Below are 15263 nucleotides of genomic sequence, written 5' to 3'. Positions count from 1 at the left end.
ATCCACACACAAGTTCCTCTGGCGCACACTCCGGAAAATGTATGCACAACTTTTGTGCTTCCCTGCGCCCCCGCAGCAATTAAACGTCCCAATCCAAACAAATATGATACACTTTTTAAGTCCAAATATTTAACATCCACTGTGTCAGAACACATCAACTTTGACAAAGAACAAAATTGGCAGTTTTATCCCTTGGCTTCCCTTAAAGCCATTGTATGAAATAGAATTTAATCAATTCCAAAGGTTGGGACATTGTAAAAACAATGACATTTTTTCCTGCTATTTGTTTATATAACTGGCAATCAAGATGTTTACATTCTTGCTGCTATCCTAGTAAAATCACTTGCAGCAAATATGCTTCATTATATTGCACGTATATCCTCTTATCAATAAGTAACAGCGCTCTCAAAATAATTATTCAAAACAAATGAATATGTATCCCTACTAAATAAGGCCATTTGCTGCCTGAAGCTATTCTCATGGCGCCAGTTGGCACATCAAGCTGTATTAATTGGAAAAAAGACCAGAAAAGAGCCAGGAAAGCCTTCTTCAAGGAGCTGATAAAAAGTTGGAACAAAAAGGGAGCAAAATATCATATTATATTAACTTTGATTCACGTGAGGAAAACAGAAAAGATGCAGACATTTATTTACGATATGAAAAACCCTCATGTGTCTAATAAATTAATCCTGAATTTGTCCACGTCTGCACTATGAAAAGCTAGAAGTGTAAGGAAACACTTTGTAACTGCACAACCACAAAGAGTCACATTTGATCAGCGGAGTCAAAACCAGAAACCAAAGCAATCATCACAACTTTTCCAGGAGATTCAGCAGCCAAAGGAACGTTAGCCTGACTTACATGCTGTGATGCAGCGCGATCTTCTGAGATGCATCAACAAGATGCAGCTCTCACTCAAGCCTCAGCTCTCTCTACTGCAAAAGCACATGGAGGGATGAGAGGCGAAACAAAACACACAGTAGCATCCGACTAGTCTCCTTCCACACTCCCTCCCTCATGTGCAGCAGCGGCTCCCCACCCGGCCCCCAGCCCTAGCCGTATGCTCGTGCAAGCGTAAAACGTGCCCAGGAAGCGTCACTTCCACTGGGTCACTTCATAGATTCTGTCTCCATTAACACTCGGGCCCACCAGCCCCCACCCCCATCCCACCCCTGCTCTGGGGGTTGGAGCTCTTGCCCCTGGCTCCCCAAGGCTCCCCACCCTTGCAGCAATAAGACAAAGACAATGGAGAGACAAAAGGGGTACTGCATAAATCATGGTAACCACATTTTGATGAGACCAAGCCCAGAACAGATGGGGCAAACAGATGACAGTCATATTCAATACACAGTACTATGCATCTTCTTCATCCTGCTCCTCCTCCTCATCATGGACCACACATACACACGTTTAGCAGCTTAATTGAGTTCGCAAACGCTTTGTCATCAAGATTGTCTTTTTGAGCCCAACCTCTGATCCATGCAGCAATTGTTTCCCTAACTAAGAGAGTTCAAAACAGCTACTCCGCATTTTGGCAGTAAGATGGCAGCATAACATGCCCCCTCTGTGGCAAAGGATCAAGATTTTAATTGCTTACTTTCCCACTTGAGATGCTGCGTCCAAAACGAAGTAACACACCATCAAACCAAACATCCAAATACACAAGCTTGTTAAAAGCAAGCCAATTAACACTGTGGTGTGAGGTGATATCAGGGTGGTATTCCAGATATAATACTCTTAACTGACAAAGCTATTCGTTACAAGTGACTGAGGTGGACAGTGAAATATCTGCTGCACGATACACGTGCCTGCCTGCATCGCTGTGCTATATGATGAGCTGGCAGGACATATAGGATTGTGGTGGCCATTGACCTGGAAATGATCCGTTCCTAGTATGCTACATCTTTATCAGAGCCACGCTCGGGATTTAACCAACAACAGAACTGGTTTTGAACGAGCAGCTGGGACAGAATTTACCATAAAAGACTCAAACAGACTTAACCCACCTATCAGCCATTATATTAGGACCACGGGAGAAGAAAATAACATAGATTATCTCATGACAGTAGCACCTGTATGTGCATGTGACATATCAGGCAGCAAGCTGGAAGCAAAGGATTGGGCAATCACAAAGATCTGAGCAACCTTGACAAGGCTTGGTGACAGGCTCAGGGTAGCTCTCAAACTACCGGGCTTGATGGGGGTTACTTGTCTGCAGTGGTCTAAAGAAGGAGGACTGGAGAACCAGCGAAAGGGTCACGGGAGCCCGTGGTTTGAGGAACAAAACAACAAGGTGTTGACTTGGCCTCCAAAGTTTCCAGACGTCAATCCAATCGAGCGTCTTTGGGATGTTTATACTTTATACTTTGTTAATGATACTTTTTGTTAGAATCCCTGACTTTGTCTTGATGTCTCAATGGTAATCAATAAACTATGATGTTTAAAAAAGAAAGCTTCAAAAATCCCTAATACATAAGGGGTGTAGGGCCAAATTTACCTTTTGGTTGGCCCGTATAGCTGTCCATCAACAGCCGAAACCAGAATGCACCTGATTACGCAGATTGGCTGTCCGTCAACAGGCTTAGACCGGGAAGTCTACAGCAGGTATCAAAGCCTTGATGGATCAGTGCTGGGTGAGCAGCATCAAGGAGGAGGATGGATAGATCCCAAAAAGCCAGAAGAACAGCAGAAAGAAAAAGGTCTTTGTAGAACAAGCAATAGATATGAGGGAGAAGGATAAAAGGCTCGGTGCAACGCGAGTGATTCTTGGGGATTCATTTGCTCGCTGGAGGAGACTAAAAGAATCTAAAGGTTTAGCTACGGAGGCACAAGTACAACCCTTTCTTTTGGACAGGTAAGAAACCCATTTGCGGACTTTCCTAGCTAGCTACCGAGGCTATATTTGCTGTGATTTATTGCCGGTGTAGGTTATGAGGAGTGAGGAGGGTTCATGATCAGAGTAAAAGTAAAAAATGATTTCGACTGATCTATGCCAAACCGTTTGTATATCATTCTTCTTTTGTTTAATTAAAAAAAAGAAAAGAAAAGAATATGAAAAAAGAGAAAAAAAAAGAGCCAAAAACAGACAGCGCCTACCCCTGTTTGAAATGGATGTGCTGCTACTGACATGGTACCACATACCACAGCACACCCTCTGAGGTCTGGTCCAGCTCTTGATGGGTCAAAGCCATTAAGGTGGGCCTACATATTAGGCAGGTGGTTATAATGTTGTGGCTGTTTACTTCAATGCATTTCTTAACCCATGGGGATCCCAAATGTTTCAGCTCAGGACAAGAAAAAATAAAGGTGCCAGAGACTTGGACTTGCAACCCCCACTATCTATAAAGCTGGATGAAGCGTGCAATCCTTGCTCACACACTCACACACACACACACACACACACACACACACACACACACACACACACACACACACACACACACACACACACACAGGACCAAATTCAAACAGATTCAAGATTAAACTGCTATTTCTAAAGTAGTAATTTTTTTATTTTTAAAATTATTAAGGCCTTTTTCCTATGTTTAGGTTTTGATTTCTGTAATTTATCTTGCACCCCCCCCCCAATCTGTGTCTCATGTCCAACCTTGGGAACTCCTGTCACGCAAAGGAATTTCAGTCCATCTTTGTCCTGTTGACAAGAATAAAACTGTAAACTTCCTAATAATTGGTGCAGTTCTCTCACGCCATGTTTACTCTCTGTTCCCACGTTCCTCATGCTGAGACCCTTTGTAGCACTCTGGCTCTCTCAATCTCTCTCTCTCTCTCTCTTTGTGTTATCTGTCCTCTGGTCTGATGACACCAGAGCCGCTCAGAGTCCTCTCGGATCTCCATCGCTTCACCTCCACTCTTGACATCTCTGTATGATATTATCAAAATGTGCATCTTATCTTGAGAGTCTTTCCCACAGCATCTTTTAAATCTCTATTCTGTTTCCTTCCCCACATACAGCCAGGCGGTGTCTTCTGGCTGTACTGGAGATCGGACATTGGGATCCATGTCATTTTATTCCATAAAATGTATCAGAAATTGTTGTCACCACATTAAACCAAATCATTATCTCTGCTCTGTTCTCATCATCCCTCTCTGAGAATCTCCCTGATGTTTCTTTCAGTTTCTTTCCTGTTTGGGTAGCTTTTTCCTCGCTTGAATAAAAGGTCTAGTAGTGCATTCCAGTTAAACTGAAGTTGGAATTTCCCAATTCCCAGAAATTCTGACTGAAACACCCTTGAGGTTTGCCCTCCTACTCTGATACCGGTTAACCTCCACATCCCAGCAAAAATGGATGCTCCAGGATAAAGTTTTCGCAGTTTCATGTCCAAATTTAAAATCAGTCTTACACGCATTACCTCAGAAGTGTTGCTTCTCAAGGATGTCTGCATTTCCAAATACTGCATAGTACTGAATGTGTGAACATATATATATATATATATATTTTTTTTTAAATATATACAGTATACATATACACACATACATATAACTTAAGTGTATGCTATTTTGTCTTCTCCCTTCATTTTTTCCTTTTTAGATATTTGGTAGTTATTTAACTATTAATTTATTTTTCATGTCTTTGCTCAATTCAAGCTGTATGTTCACTCTTACAATAATTATTATAATGATATCAAATACTATTATTATAATACCATAAACATTCTCATGAGTAGTAGTAGTAGTAATAGTAGTATTACCTCTTCTAATGGCTGCCGGCGTCCAACAAACTCAGATCTCCAATGTTTTTCGAAGACACAGCAAGGCTTTGTTTTTAAATTGAGTGTTTTGTCTTGTAGCTTTTGCTTTTTTGCTTACAGCACACTTGCCTTGTGTTGGTATTGAAGTTTTGTAGGAGAGTGTTTGTGTTTTTTACACCCCCCCCCCCCCCCACTCCTAAACAAACACAAACAAAGAAACAACTGGTACTGCAACCGGCTGAGATGTCAACACTGTGTTTTTTTCTCACTTCATTGGAATGCAGTCAACTGTGGTGTGACATCACTCCCATTTCTGACCTTCAACATCCGCTATAAGGAGAGCGAGGTCGTACTCTGGGGTAAACTGTGATTTTGAGCTATGTAAATAAAATATTACTTGGTTTGACACAGTATTTTTAAAGGTTTACTTGAAGTATCACAATACTCATGACAAGGTATCAAAGGAAACATTCTTTTATCAATCACCAAAAAAAAATCAGAGATTTTTATTTTAGGTTGAGTGCAATAAAATGTAACATTTTACTGTCTGACAGCATTTTTGCCTAGAAGTCTTGGTTTTTTTTTATTTTGTCCTGAAATTGCATCCTTTCGAAAGGGTGCAGTTAACGCCTGCCACATTCTTTGCTGTTTAGACAAATTGGTTCCAGATTTTCAGGGATACAGAGTAGGAAAACAAAAAAAACAAAAAAGAAGGTAGTGTCACGTCTTATCAAGAACTCTCCATAACTGTTCCCCTATGTTATTGGAGACAAAGCTCGAGAACACTTCTGCTTTTAAAGACACTACCTATCTGATATAGAGGAGCAAACAGAGGTTCCACGCCCGAAGAGCCACACTGTTTCTCCATCCTGCAATCAGAATAAGCAGGGGTCTACGGTGAGCAAGGCTCTGAGACCTCCTGCAACAAGATTTGCTGGAGGAGGTCTGAACATCTGTTGTAGTGTGCTGCGTTCATGTGTCAAAGGAGACTGTCAGAGCCAAAGGCAGAAGCCCAGCTGTTTCAAACTGGGTCGGCTACATCGGGGCCGGGCATGTTTTTGAAACACTCAGAATAAGCTGCTTTTACAGTGTTGTCATTGTTGCAGTTAGTGCTGTCAGCACGATAAGCACATCGAGGTAGAAGGCCCATCTCGGCTGTGTTCCAGATACTTTAAAGGTTAGATGACAGTCAAACTGATCTGTTTTCTGTTATTGCTGCGAAGCTTGGCTTAGTATCACAATCTTATGCTCCATGGCAACAAAATATTCATGCAAAACATTGTAGGACACGTTTCCCAATCCTGGCTTCTGCAGAAAATTCACTGGGATTCAAACTAGATGATAAAAGAATATTATTGAGCTGCACAGCTGGCACATGCACACGTCCCATTTCCATCCAGAGTTATTGGCTCTGACAATGAGAGCGAAGCAGCATCGGCTCACGTCCTGTCATAACAACTGCCGCAGCTGCTGATGAAGCTGGCAAGACTGACCTGACGGAGAATGTTTTTTAAAAAGGAATGAATATGTCAAAGCAATCGAAAAAGATCTAATGTAAATGACATAACCTTTAAATAAACTGTCTCCCCTGGCCAGTAGAAAATGGATACCTGAAAGTGCAAAGAGAAAGGATTCATATCAAGGAAGAGTTCTTCCTCCTCAAAACTTGAGGTGAGAGGAGCGTTTCAGAGCAATAGCAGAACCAGATGCTGAACTGAAAACCAAAACTAGTTCACCAGAGTTCACTATCCACGTGTATTTGGCACAGTTATTCTGTTCTCTCTTAGAACAACATGGTATTGATTAGCTCTCACCAAAACAAGTGAGAGGAGAGAAAATCAGCTCAGTGAAATTACCTAAAAGTCTAATCTGGATGAACAAGTTGTTCCCCGTTCATAGGAAATGGTATATTTTTGCCAGTTCAAACAATTTCCTAAGCTGCAGTTTTATGTGCAGGTTGAGTTCTGCAGATGTGCAGTTTATGTGAAAACAAGACTGGACCTGTTTTTAAGTATCAGCTTTCCTCTTTCTAAATTGATATCTGACTAAAACACCTCCTGAAATCCATTCATGTGCTAGTGCTTCTTCGTGTGCAAGCCTGCATGGACATTCCTGAGCATAGGTGCACTGAATGTCTTTAAATAAGTTGTATATATTGATTTCCATAAATTAGCATTCACAGGATATAAAATATAAATATATATGTATCTACTTTCCTCCAGCTCCTGTTGGGTTTAAGTTAAAGGATTAATGCCCTCACAATCACTTCAACTGCACCCTCATCTTCCCACCAGGATGCAACATTAACTTTTTTGTCCCCCGGCCAAATGAATCTTGAATGTTCAAATTCTTAAAGCTTAAATTTAACCCTCTTTTTGCGCTCTGGTGACTGAATCTACCAGCTACTTGCATATTTTACGCCCTGCATTCCACTGATCAGGATGATCTGCTTGACTAGTCCTTATAGAAATGTAAGACCAAGTGTGTAAACACCCTCAACCCAGCACCACTTCTGCTTGTCCAGTCTTACCTGCTTCCCCATGGCTGCAGTGGTAAGTGTCTCTCCCTGGTGAATACTTGGCTATTACTGGATGTAAACTGCAGTTTCCCTGAGGAAGAGAGGCAGGAGACAGAAGGTTGAAGGTGTCTGCCCCTTCTGTACTCTCCCTTTAACAGGGTGTGTACTACTGTGCTAACATACCTAACTGTCTGACATGTACTGCCTGTCATCTGCTCTACAGGTTCACACAGGAGCACCGAAAATCTCCTGAGAAAAATGCTTAACCCTTTGGAGGGCTGGCACTCAACTACAAGAAAATGGGGATGATGTATGTTTGTAGCCAATCCAGAAATTATTGCATCACCCTCGGTTGATTTTGGTCACCTGGTCACACCATCTGTACCTCGAAAGCTCAAAAACTGAGCATCCCTCTGACCTAGAACGACTGCGACAGGGTGGGGGCACGTGCCTTAAGAGCTCCTTCATTCAATCAGTTTAACAAAACATACACCACCATCACATGCAAATCTAGTTGGAAGAGCAACAAAAATATGTTTTCTACCTAGAAGCTGTGTTAGTGCATCCTATTCTTGTTGAATTGCAGTTAATGAGTTGATTTATGCAACACCTGCACTGTGTGTTTATTCTTCTAATGTTACAATTTGTTAATCCAAGAGACGCCATTTTCTTCAACTCAGTTTTGCAGGCAAATTCATTCACTACAAGAAGCGATCAGGGGCTATTACTGTTGGGGGGGGCAGGAAAGAAGTTGAAACATGGTTCTGATTGGCTGATTACTTTCTAACTTCTCACAATGGTTTTAGAGGGGAAGGGTTCCATTTGTAGTTGCAGGGCTCGACCCCTGAGCTCATGAGATCGAGGTAATCTCACCAGGGTAGGATATAGGATCACTGCCACAAAAGGAATGCTGTGGCAAACAAAAGTTAACGATAATTACAAATTTTGATTCACGGGACGATCTTCACTAATGGACACTTCTTGAAGCGTGAACGTAGTCATTAGAGGTCCAAAGCTAATGTTATGTTCTGAACAAACTACAGCACGGACCCATAACTTTTAAACCCCCACAACTAACTTCATGCTTCTTCTGTGTGTTGGCTTGATCATGTTTAATGTCTGGAATAAACTCTGTAGGCCGAAAAATGCAATGTTAAAATACCTTAATATAGTTTGAACCACAGACCTTATTTCAGGCATTTATCTGAAAAAAATATGCATAGAACCAACTGACTTTACCCCAAGGGAACAAGACAATGCTACAGGTTTTAGGATTCAATTCAGAGCCGCCGGAATGATTCTCAAACTCAATCAGAAATTTGGGAGTCTGGCTTTTTTGCACCAATGTAACTAGCACTATAAACAAGAGGGCAACATTCAAATGTCACAGACGGGCAGAAAAATGCATCTACTGACAATAGTAACAATGGTGGATTGTAAATCAGCATCAGCTAATAAGGATAAAGGGCATGTCTTCATCACCAGGGGTTAAGTTGCCAAGCTTGAGCATCCTAAACAGCTGACAGCTGCACAGAAAAGGTCTTATTAAGAATGAGAGAAATAGTTTTCTCCTCCATAATGAGAATTCAGCCAGGGAGATAGATGAGTCAGTCAGAAAAGACAATTCTATACTTGCAGTAATGAGATCATATTTGAGGAATTGGGTGAAGGTTCCACAGGTGCAGGGAAAAATATCATCTTGAGAAACTACTCATTTTTAAATCTTCATACAATTAAAATTCACCATAATTTCATGTCAAACAAGGTACTTATGTTGCAATTATTATATCACATCTAAAAGCCTTCGTACTGTAAATCATTGCTAATGGTGCATGAGCCGAGAGCAGAGTCGCAAACTAAAAACAAGAGAGGACTATAAAACAATAATAATCAAGAAGATGTAAAAATGACATCATTATCTAGAGAAATCGCTAACGTGTGCGTCATCCCTTGAGAGATTTCCTTTCGCCAAATACAGCATTTCCACACTGCCTCAAAATTCTTGCGTGGTTTTGGACACAGCTGACAGTAGAGCATCACAAACCCTCTGTATCTGTTGTATACAGCAGCATCACGCAGCTGGAGTGTCCCCGACCACCAACTCCTGCCAAGTACTCTTTAACACATCCTGTTGTCCAATCGTCCTGTGTAATAGGTGGACGTGACATCAGCTTTTTGCTTGTGAACTCCCATTTGGACCATCCGGTGGAACATTTTGGCCATCACTATCTTGGCTTTTAACAGCCAGAGGTAACCACATTTTGATGAGACACTTGAGCTGAGGAGGAGTGAGGGGTGATAAAACAGATTTTGTGGTCAGAATGTAAAGATTTTTATGTCCATTTTCAAGTTTGTTATTTTAACAGGGGCATCTATGGGACTGACTTCAGAGCCGGCTTGCTCAAGGGAAATGTTTTCTTCAAAACCTTTCTTCCTGAAACACCTAAAAAAAAATGTTTTTGAATGTATTGAGCTTTTAAATATTTTATGAAATGAATGAAAGTGTAGGAAGGAAAATTCTTCAGAATTTCTTACCGAATTTAACATGGAGAAGTTTATCATTCTGCCTCAAAATGTACAAGGCTCTTCTCTCGCCCATTCTCCACCCCATCACCCAGTCTGATGAAACCCAGCCTTTTAGTCTCTGCATAATGCTGCTGACAGATGAATAAAAAGCTCACTGCCACCGACAATATGACCTCCTTGGTTGAGATAAATAATGTATTTCTGTCAGTATGTGTTTGTCATGGGAGGTTATTGGTATTAACCTACTCCTAAATGCACAAGTTTCAGAAAAACAGAGATTAGCTGTTTATAAATTCGCATTTCTTGCCTTATTCACCCGAGTTGCAGCAGCATGGTCCTTCTGGTGGTGTTTATAGATTTGGTTAGTTCATGTGGGAGGAACCTGTAACCCTGCAATGATGAGTGTGTAAGTGAACCAGACTGGTGGCAACTGAGGTCACAGGTACTTTGGTATGTACAGAGCAACAGAGTCCAATATGTTTAAGACTGTTAATCAAGGAACTAGAATAGGATCGCGAAGCCATTCGACATCACCTTAGGCTTCAATGGCAGACACTTTGTCTCATCTGTGGAGGCAAACTGGGTCCTCGTCTCTGGCCATTATTGGATATCTGTCTAATGCTGATTGTACCTGTAATGATCCTCTTGAGACATAAAGAGTTTGATCATCAGAGCGCTCACTAACCTGTGCTGACCTTGTACTTTTGAGACTGTGTAGGCTGAGAGACAAGGTGTTGGGGAGAACGGGGGGGTAAGCAGAGATGACGGCGTAGGCGCCGCAGGTGGCAGATGATACTGACTCATCGACACAAATCCGTCTGAGGTCTTGAGAATTTGAATTCTTTTAAAAAGCTGACAAATGAACAAATCTATATGAAGTGGATATAATTAAAATGTAAATGTCAAGGTTGCTGAGAGGTGGTCCAACACCCTGAGGTACAAATCACATTTAGCTGGAGACGAATGAGTCAGAGCGTCTTCCTGAAGGTGTGAGGGTCATCGGGTACTGCCAGTCTATCAGCTAAACAGATCCAAAAGTGCTTAAAGTATTCTACTGTCAACATAATTTGTTGCTTGCTCCAGGAATAACAATTACCTTGTCTATTAGGAGAGATTAACGTGTGTGAATTCAAACTGGGGAGTTGTTTTTTTGAACATTCCTACCGTCGAAAGATTCAGGGATCCGCCTACGAGGTCTAGGGATTAGAGGGACTTTTTGCAATGCAGTCAAGGTGGGATGATTATTACTTTTATTCCTCTCGGCACAGTGGAATTTGATGATTCAGCAAAATTCCAGCCAAACTAAATCCCATTTTAAACTGAACAAAAGATCAGACAGATTTACAGGTCATGTTTGTGTGTGACTAGATTTTAAACACTTACTGTAGATGTGCAGGACCCAAGCAAACGACCACAGAGTGTCTATTAATTCAATAGTCTGAGCCTGTACTTTAAACACGTTGTGTAATACCGACATACTTGATTCAGAAGTAAAGCTCCAGTGTCATCCAGCATTGGGGTTGGATGACTGCAGCCCCTCACCTCAAACCTACAGGGGCTTACAGGGTCATTCCCATACTGTATGATTAAAAAAAAGTTTCTCTAATCTGTGTTCTCAAACTTCTCAAATTTGGGAACAGAACCATATATAGATCCTTTTGTAGATGTAGTCGGTCTCAGTAAACAAAAACGAGATTCATCCTTTGAGGTGATTAAACCTTTTCCCTCTCCCTGTCCAGGTCCAGAAACCAGTGAAGAAGCAACTCCAGACACCAGAAGACGCAGCAGACAGATGCGGTTCTCTGAGGGGCCTGTGGCGCTGCTGCAGGCTGATTCAGGGGCACTTAATTGCGCAGGCAAGGCGGATAGATGTGTTGAGTGTCTGGGGGGGTGAGATCCCAGAGCCATCAGGCCAATTAGAATTGCTTATTTTTATACTATTCAAAGTGACCACATGGGGGTGGGTTAAAAAAAACAAAAACAAACAAATAAATATAAATATCAAATCAACTCAATGCTTGAAAATCACTTCCTTTGCAAGATTACTTTTTTCTCAGTTTTTTCGGAAGATGAAACCACGCTCATTCAAATGTTGACACAAAAAGAATGCACCCACTTACAAAGATGGATGTATATTCTATGTACATTGATTATTGGACTTTTTTCTGTCAAAATATCACCCTAAATCCAGTGAATGGGTACCTCAACTCTGTACCAATATGGAACTGGAACCAAGACGATACCTACCAGACCAGGGAATAGCTCAGATTTGACTGCTCCTTTGAGGATGTCACCGCTAATACTGACCAAACCGCGTCAACACAGCAAACATCCTGGCATTCATAACGTCAAAAATGTATCTCGTTCCCAGCTGAATGTTTGAGCGTCTCTGTGTGGTTAGTGATGTGTGACACTACAAGGCTGTTTTCACTGACTCAATGAGGGTGCTCGTATCTAGAGGTGAACCCACCAGCAGGATTTGTGACATCACAACCTGTTGGGAAGTCAATCCTGGTCCCATATTAAGCAGGCAGAAGAATGATGTGGACGTTTGAGCTTCAAGTACAGCCTGAAGACCTGTTGAGAAAGGAAGCAAGAATAGCTCAGGTGATTATTTGCATGTATTTTCTAACTTAACTGCACATTTGAAGACTGTTACAGTTTAATTTCAATCCGCATAAACTCAGCTGTATCAAAGTAGCCTATTCCCTCCTGAGAGGCTGTGACTCTAAGTATATTAATTTAGATATAATTGAAAAGAATATATATATATAGTGTTGTTTTATAGCAGCAGTTTAAAGACGTAGAAGTAGCTACCTTAAAGCTAAATAAATGTTAAAGTTGTATTTAACGACATACATATAGTCCAAAAACAACCACTAACCTTGTGTGTCCTTCGAGGTTGATAAAACATGGAACCTTTCCGTCTTCCCTGTTTTAATCATTGCGTTTTTCCCTCCGATATGTTTAACAGGAAGTCTGCTAAGTATGCTGTCAGAGGCCTTTTCAAAACAAAAGCGTCTCTGCCCTCAAAAATAAGGACTATAATTAAAAACTTAGGTATAAGAAAGAAAGAAATGTCAGTTGGTCTATTCACATTTAAAAACAGAGTTAATCACACCTGGAATGCACAGCAAAAGACTGAAACTGTAAAACCGTTCAAAACTTTTTCCCCTCACAGAAACAGTCCAATACCAAATGGGTGCCTGTTTGCTTCTCAACTTCAACAACTTTCCTTTTTTGAAGAATCTTGAGCCTCTTGAATTATTAGGGGACCTGAATGCATGTTTGTCAGTTGATTTTTTTTTTTTTTTTGCGTGTCTTCTACAGTTCCAGCAGCTTCTCTTGTAATCACACATCTAGTACTCATCATGATGAGACATTTTATACTAATGACCACCTGTGTTGTGCATGTTTAAACTAGACATGCCTGCAACTACGAGGGGTATTCGCCAAATGTGTCATGCTCATTCTCACACCTGTATTCACCTACTGGGAGGTCATGAAACATCACAGTGTGCACAAGAAGTGCATGTAATAAAACTAATATGGCTGCCACAAGAAGGTCTTGATAAAAACATAATGGGATTCAGCACTGACTGTCTTGAAAACGTGTAACATTTCGTAAGATGCCGTGAAATGATCCTTGAGTTACAACGCAACATGAATGATGAGTTGCAGTTTCAATGGTAAAAACAAACACAAACAAAAAAACAAAAAAATGTAACACTGCAGGGGGCGTGGTGTAGTGGTTAGCACTGTCGCACTGTCGCCTCACAGCAAGAAGGTTCCAGGTTCAAGTCCCGGCTCCAGCACAGGATCTTTCTGTGTGAGTCTGCATGTTCTCCCTGTTCCTGTGTGGGTTCTCTCTGGTACTCCAGCTTCCTCCCACAGTCCAAAGACATCAAGAGAGGACGAGACTGATTGATACTCTAAATTGACCGTAGGTGTGACTGTGAGTGTGAATGGTTGTCTGTCTCTGTGTGTTGGTCCTGTGATGGACTGGGGACCTGTCCAGGGTGAACCCCACCTCTCGCCTGAAGGCTGCTGGGATAGGCTCCAGTCTCCCCGTGACCCTTAACAGGAATAAGCGGAAGAAAATGGATGGATGGTAACACTGCAGAGTTTGTGTGATCCAGTGCTAATCTAATCTAATTGTCTCTGTCATGCTTGTGTTTCCATCAATCCAGATCACGCTGCACCCTCTATCAGCCACTGGCCAGTCTCTTATGTAAACTTTGAGCAAAGTCTGCATCCCTCAATTTAAACATTTACATTATAGAGCCGAGTTTCCACGATGTGACTGTGTAAACAACACAAGTATACACTTCCAAGATACTAAGTGACTCATAAAGAATTTAAAATCTGATCAGTGTTCATCGTTGGACCGTAAACCATCCTTGATAACGTTAAAAGGAGGAAAACATCTGTTTGCTGTAATTTCTGATGCTGCATGTAAAGTTAGCCACATAATTCTCTGTTGCACAAGTCTGAAGGCAGAACTAAATTGCCTGTTGCAAATTGCCTTTTGGTGGCAGTCCTGCAGTGTACGCAATTTAAAACAGCAAATCATTCACTGCCCAGCCGGCCAAAGAACTGACACATGGAGGCTGACCTAACTTGATCCCTTGTCCCCCTCTAGACACGGCCTGCATTTCAACTCAACTGCTCAACTTTATTATCAGGACTTGAGAAGAAAAAAGCATTCATACGCAGTAAAAGTAATAGAGCATTTGGGACAGAACAAGCATGCGTGATGTTCACACACCCTGTTCTCCTCAGTCTGCGCGTGTACACACAGATTTAACACGATTCTACTGTTTTTCATAGCAGTTTGATCTGATATTAAAAAGTCTTGAGTTATATGAAACAAGATTTTGTTCTGAGTTGCTTACTCAAAGCTCTGATGTTGCTCCTCTTAGACTGTGGAAAGCAGGAAAGAGGAGCAAATCTTTCTATGCTAATCTCTAACAGATATGAATGTATCAGTTTATAGCGACAAATGTAATAAATCAAATTGTTGAGAAAAGGTCAGCGTTCTGTGCAGTCTGAAATTATTTAATTCGTCGCACTCCTTAAACTTCTCATTTAATGGCGAACTGGATTAAACAGTGCACTGCAAAACAAAAACCCTCAATCAGGAGAGTCATGCTCAAGACTCATAAATGTTAAGTATCTATGGATAAAAACAATGAGTGTATTTTTTGTTGGTTTGTTTTTTAAGTGAAGGTGACATCATAGATTGTTTTGTGGACAACCACAGTGAAATCTTAGGTCAGCCAGCGGTAGCCACGCCCGAATCTTGTTTATTTTACTCCAAAATTGACGCAATGAAGATGCTAATTCAGAATTTAAGGATAAATATTGGTGAAAACTAGAGAGTGACTCCATAAACTTCTTAGGAAAACGTTTACTGAGGTGATACATCAAGATAAAATGTTTTTTTTCTAATAGACTCAAACAGAAGAGTCTCCCCCTACTGACCATGATGAATAATGCACTTCCTGGTG

The 15263-nt window shown here is 41.2% G+C and overlaps 1 protein-coding gene across 3 annotated transcripts in view; it reads right to left on the bottom strand.

Annotated features, from left to right (window-relative positions):
- Positions 1 to 12733, bottom strand: part of mid1 (midline 1) — a 41197-nt gene extending 28464 nt beyond the window's left edge. For all 3 annotated transcript variants that reach the window (XM_086220559.1, XM_086220557.1, XM_086220558.1), the window contains exons 1-3: positions 12638 to 12733; positions 12224 to 12330; positions 7240 to 7318 (exon numbers count right to left, since the gene is read on the bottom strand). The gene's annotated coding sequence lies outside the window, so the exon portion shown is untranslated. The remainder of the gene's footprint in view (positions 1 to 7239; positions 7319 to 12223; positions 12331 to 12637) is intronic.
- Between the last annotated feature and the right edge of the window lie 2530 nt (positions 12734 to 15263).

The sequence above is a fragment of the Aulostomus chinensis genome, chromosome 12, assembly GCF_037954235.1.
Source record: "Aulostomus chinensis isolate RoL2024-O1b breed Wild chromosome 12, RoL_Achi_v1.0, whole genome shotgun sequence".
Classification (NCBI taxonomy): Eukaryota; Metazoa; Chordata; class Actinopteri; order Syngnathiformes; family Aulostomidae; genus Aulostomus; species Aulostomus chinensis.
The sequence above is the reverse complement of the archived record's forward strand: the minus strand, read 5'-3'. Positions and strand labels throughout refer to the sequence as shown.